Genomic DNA, 5,954 nt, shown 5'->3' with positions numbered 1-5,954 from the left:
CTATTCACTACACTATCTCATATTCACTACACTATCTCATATTTCACTACACTATCTCATATTCACCTATCTCATATTCACTACACTATCTCATATTCACCTATTCACTACACTATCTCATATTCACTACACTATCTCATATTCACCTATTCACTACACTATCTATCTCATATTCACCTATTCACTATCTCACTATCTCATCTCATATTCACCTATTCACTACACTATCTCATATTCACCTATTCACTACACTATCTATCTCATATTCACCTATTCACTACACTATCTCATATTCACCTATTCACTACACTATCTCATCTTCACCTATTCACTACACTATCTCATATTCAGCTATTCACTACACTATCTCATATTCACCTATTCACTACACATATCTCATATTCACCTATTCACTACACTATCTCATATTCACCTATTCACTACACTATCTCATATTCACCTATTCACTACACTATCTCATCATATTCACCTACACTATCTCATATTCACTACACTATCTCATATTCACCTATTCACTACACTATCTCATATTCACCTATTCACACTATCTCATATTCACACACTATCTCATATTCACCTATTCATATTCACTATCTCATATTCACCTATTCACTACACTATCTCATATTCACCTATTCACTACACTATCTCATATTCACCTATTCACTACACTATACACTATCTCATATTCACCTATTCACTACACTATCTCATATTCACCTATTCACTACACTATCTCATATTCACCTATTCACTACACTATCTCATATTCACTTATGGTCACACACTATCTCACTACACTATCTCTCATATTCACTACACTATACACTATCTCATCTTCACCTATTCACTACACTATCTCATATTCACCTATTCACTACACTATCTCATATTCACTACACTATCTCATATTCACTATTCACTACACTATCTCATATTCACTACACTATCTCATATTCACTATTCACTACACTATCTCATATTCACCTATTCACTACACTATCTCATATTCACTACACTATCTCATATTCACCTATTCACTACACTATCTCATATTCACCTATTCACTACACTATCTCATATTCACCTATTCACTACACTATCTCATATTCACTACACTATCTCATATTCACTACACTATCTCATATTCACCTATTCACTACACTATCTCATATTCACCTATTCACTACACTATCTCATATTCACCTATTCACTACACTATCTCATATTCACCTATTCACTACACTATCTCATATTCACCTATTCACTACACTATCTCATATTCACCTATTCACTACACTATCTCATATTCACCTATTCACTACACTATCTCATATTCACCTATTCACTACACTATCTCATATTCACTACACTATCTCATATTCACTACACTATCTCATATTCACCTATTCACTACACTATCTCATATTCACCTATTCACTACACTATCTCATATTCACTACACTATCTCATATTCACCTATTCACTACACTATCTCATATTCACCTATTCACTACACTATCTCATATTCACCTATTCACTACACTATCTCATATTCATCTATTCACTACACTATCTCATATTCAATACACTATCTCATATTCACCCATTCACTACACTATACACTATCTCATATTCACCTATTCACTACACTATCTCATATTCACCTATTCACTACACTATACATTATCTCATATTCACCTATTCACTACACTACCTCATATTCACGTATTCACTACACTATCTCATATTCACCTATTCACTACACTATCTCATATTCACCTATTCACTACACTATCGCATATTCACTACATTATCTCATATTCACCTATTCACTACACTATCTCATATTCACCTATTCGCTACACTATCTCATATTCACTACACTATCTCATATTCACCTATTCACTACACTATCTCATATTCACCTATTCACTACACTATCTCATATTCACCTATTCACTACACTATCTCATATTCACCTATTCACTACACTACCTCATATTCACTACACTATCTCATATTCACCTATTCACTACACTATCTCATATTCACCACACTATCTCATATTCACCTATTCACTACACTATCTCATATTCACCTATTCACTACACTATCTCATATTCACTACACTATCTCATATTCAGCTATTCACTACACTATCTCATATTCACCTATTCACTACACTATCTCATATTCACCTATACACGACACTATCTCATATTCACCTATTCACTACACTATCTCATATTCACCTATTCACTACACTATACACTATCTCATATTCACCTATTCACAACACTATCTCATATTCACCTATTCACTACACTATCTCATATTCACCTATTCACTACACTATCTCATATTCACCTATTCACTACACTATCTCATATTCACCTATTCACTACACTATCTCATATTCACCTATTCACTACACTATCTCATATTCACTACACTATCTCATATTCACCTATTCGCTACACTATCTCATATTCACTACACTATCTCATATTCACCTATTCACTACACTATCTCATATTCACCTATTCACTACACTATCTCATATTCACCTATTCACTACACTATCTCATATTCACCTATTCACTACACTATCTCATATTCACCTATTCACTACACTACCTCATATTCACTACACTATCTCATATTCACCTATTCACTACACTATCTCATATTCACCTATTCACTACACTATCTCATATTCACCTATACACGACACTATCTCATATTCACATATTCACTACACTATGTCATATTCAGCTATTCACTACACTATCTCATATTCACCTATTCACTACACTATCTCATATTCACCTATACACGACACTATCTCATATTCACCTATTCACTACACTATCTCATATTCACCTATTCACTACACTATCTCATATTCACCTATCCACTACACTATCTCATATTCACCTATTCACTATACTATCTCATATTCACCTATTCACTACACTATCTCATATTCACCTATTCACTACACTATCTCATATTCACCTATTCACTACACTATCTCATATTCACCTATTCACTACACTATCTCATATTCACTACACTATCTCATATTCACCTATTCACTACACTATCTCATATTCACTACACATCTCATATTCACTACACTATCTCATATTCACTACACTATCTCATATTCACCTATTCACTACACTACCTCATATTCACTACACTATCTCATATTCACCTATTCACTACACTATCTCATATTCACTACACTATCTCATATTCACTACACTATCTCATATTCACTATTCACTATCTCATATTCACTACACTATCTCATATTCACCTATTCTCACACCTATTCACTACTACACTATCTCATATTCACCTATTCACAACACTATCTCATATTCACCTATTCACTACACTATCTCATATTCACCTATTCACTATACTATCTCATATTCACCTATTCACTACACTATCTCATATTCACCTATCCACTACACTATCTCATATTCACCTATTCACTACACTATCTCATATTCACCTATTCACTACACTATCTCATATTCACCTATTCACTACACTATCTCATATTCACTACACTATCTCATATTCACCTATTCACTACACTATCTCATATTCACTACACTATCTCATATTCACTACACTATCTCATATTCACTACACTATCTCATATTCACCTATTCACTACACTATCTCATATTCACCTATTCACTACACTATACACTATCTCATATTCACCTATTCACAACACTATCTCATATTCACCTATTCACTACACTATCTCATATTCACCTATTCACTACACTATCTCATATTCACCTATTCACTACACTATACACTATCTCATATTCACCTATTCACAACACTATCTCATATTCACCTATTCACTACACTATCTCATATTCACCTATTCACTACACTATCTCATATTCACCTATTCACTACACTATACACTATCTCATATTCACCTATTCACTACACTATCTCATATTCACCTATTCACTACACTATCTCATATTCACCTATTCACTACACTATCTCATATTCATCTATTCACTACACTATCTCATATTCAATACACTATCTCATATTCACTACACTATCTCATATTCACCTATTCACTACACTATCTCATATTCACTACACTATCTCATATTCACCTATTCACTACACTATCTCATATTCACCTATTCACTACACTATCTCATATTCACCTATTCACTACACTATCTCATATTCACCTATTCACTACACTATCTCATATTCATCTATTCACTACACTATCTCATATTCAATACACTATCTCATATTCACCCATTCACTACACTATACACTATCTCATATTCACCTATTCACTACACTATCTCATATTCACCTATTCACTACACTATACATTATCTCATATTCACCTATTCACTACACTACCTCATATTCACCTATTCACTACACTATCTCATATTCACCTATTCACTACACTATCTCATATTCACCTATTCACTACACTATCTCATATTCACCTATTCACTACACTATCTCATATTCACCTATTCACTACACTATCTCATATTCACTACATTATCTCATATTCACCTATTCACTACACTATCTCATATTCACCTATTCGCTACACTATCTCATATTCACTACACTATCTCATATTCACCTATTCACTACACTATCTCATATTCACCTATTCACTACACTATCTCATATTCACCTATTCACTACACTATCTCATATTCACCTATTCACTACACTATCTCATATTCACCTATTCACTACACTACCTCATATTCACTACACTATCTCATATTCACCTATTCACTACACTATCTCATATTCACCAATTCACTACACCATCTCATATTCACCTATTCACTACACTATCTCATATTCACTACACTATCTCATATTCACTACACTATCTCATATTCACCTATTCACTACACTATCTCATATTCACTACACTATCTCATATTCACCTATTCACTACACTATCTCATATTCACTACACTATCTCATATTCACCTATTCACTACACTATCTCATATTCACTACACTATCTCATATTCACCTATTCACTACACTATCTCATATTCACCTATTCACTACACTATCTCATATTCACCTATTCACTACACTATCTCATATTCACCTATTCACTACACTATCTCATATTCACCTATTCACTACACTATCTCATATTCACTACACTATCTCATATTCACCTATTCACTACACTATCTCATATTCACTACACATCTCATATTCACCTATTCACTACACTATCTCATATTCACTACACTATCTCATATTCACTACACTATCTCATATTCACCTATTCACTACACTATCTCATATTCACCTATTCACTACATTATCTCATATTCACCTATTCACTACACTATACACTATCTCATATTCACTACACTATCTCATATTCACCTATTCACTACACTATCTCATATTCACTACAATTTCTGCCCATTTCTTTCTCGCTCTACTTCCTGCCCTCTCTTTTCTACTTCCTGCCCTCTCTACTTCTTGCCCCTATCTTTCTCATACTTCCTTCCTCTCTTTCTCTCTCTCTCTCTACTTCTTGCCCTCTCTTTCTACTTCCTGCCTCTCTCTACTTCCTGCCCCTCTCTACTTCCTGCCCTCTCTACTGCCTACCCTCTCTGCTTCCTGCCCTCTACTTCCTGTCCCTGTCTCTCTCTCTACTTCCTGCCCTCTCTTTCTACTTCCTGCCTCTCTCTCTCTCTCTCTCTCTCTACTTCCTGCCCCTCTTGCTCTACTTCCTGCCCCTCTCTCTCTCTGTCTCTCTCTCTCTCTACTTCCTGCCCTCTCTCTCTCTACTTCCTGCCCCTCTCTTTCTCTCTACTTCCTGCCTCTCTACTTCCTGCCTCTCTCTACTTCCTGCC

General features: G+C 34.4%; 1 long non-coding RNA gene across 1 annotated transcript; it reads right to left on the bottom strand.

The window, feature by feature from the left end:
* Positions 1 to 2,011: 2,011 nt before the first annotated feature.
* LOC127922247 (uncharacterized) lies at positions 2,012 to 3,632 on the bottom strand. Its single transcript, XR_008110659.1, has 3 exons — positions 3,581 to 3,632; positions 3,051 to 3,115; positions 2,012 to 2,391 (listed from the first exon to the last, which is right to left on the bottom strand). It is a non-coding gene; the product is annotated as an uncharacterized LOC127922247 (long non-coding RNA).
* Positions 3,633 to 5,954: the final 2,322 nt, after the last annotated feature.

The sequence above is a fragment of the Oncorhynchus keta genome, unplaced genomic scaffold (assembly GCF_023373465.1).
Source record: "Oncorhynchus keta strain PuntledgeMale-10-30-2019 unplaced genomic scaffold, Oket_V2 Un_contig_24_pilon_pilon, whole genome shotgun sequence".
Classification (NCBI taxonomy): domain Eukaryota; kingdom Metazoa; phylum Chordata; class Actinopteri; order Salmoniformes; family Salmonidae; genus Oncorhynchus; species Oncorhynchus keta.
Note: the sequence above shows the minus strand (reverse complement) of the source record. Positions and strands in the feature narration are given on the sequence as shown.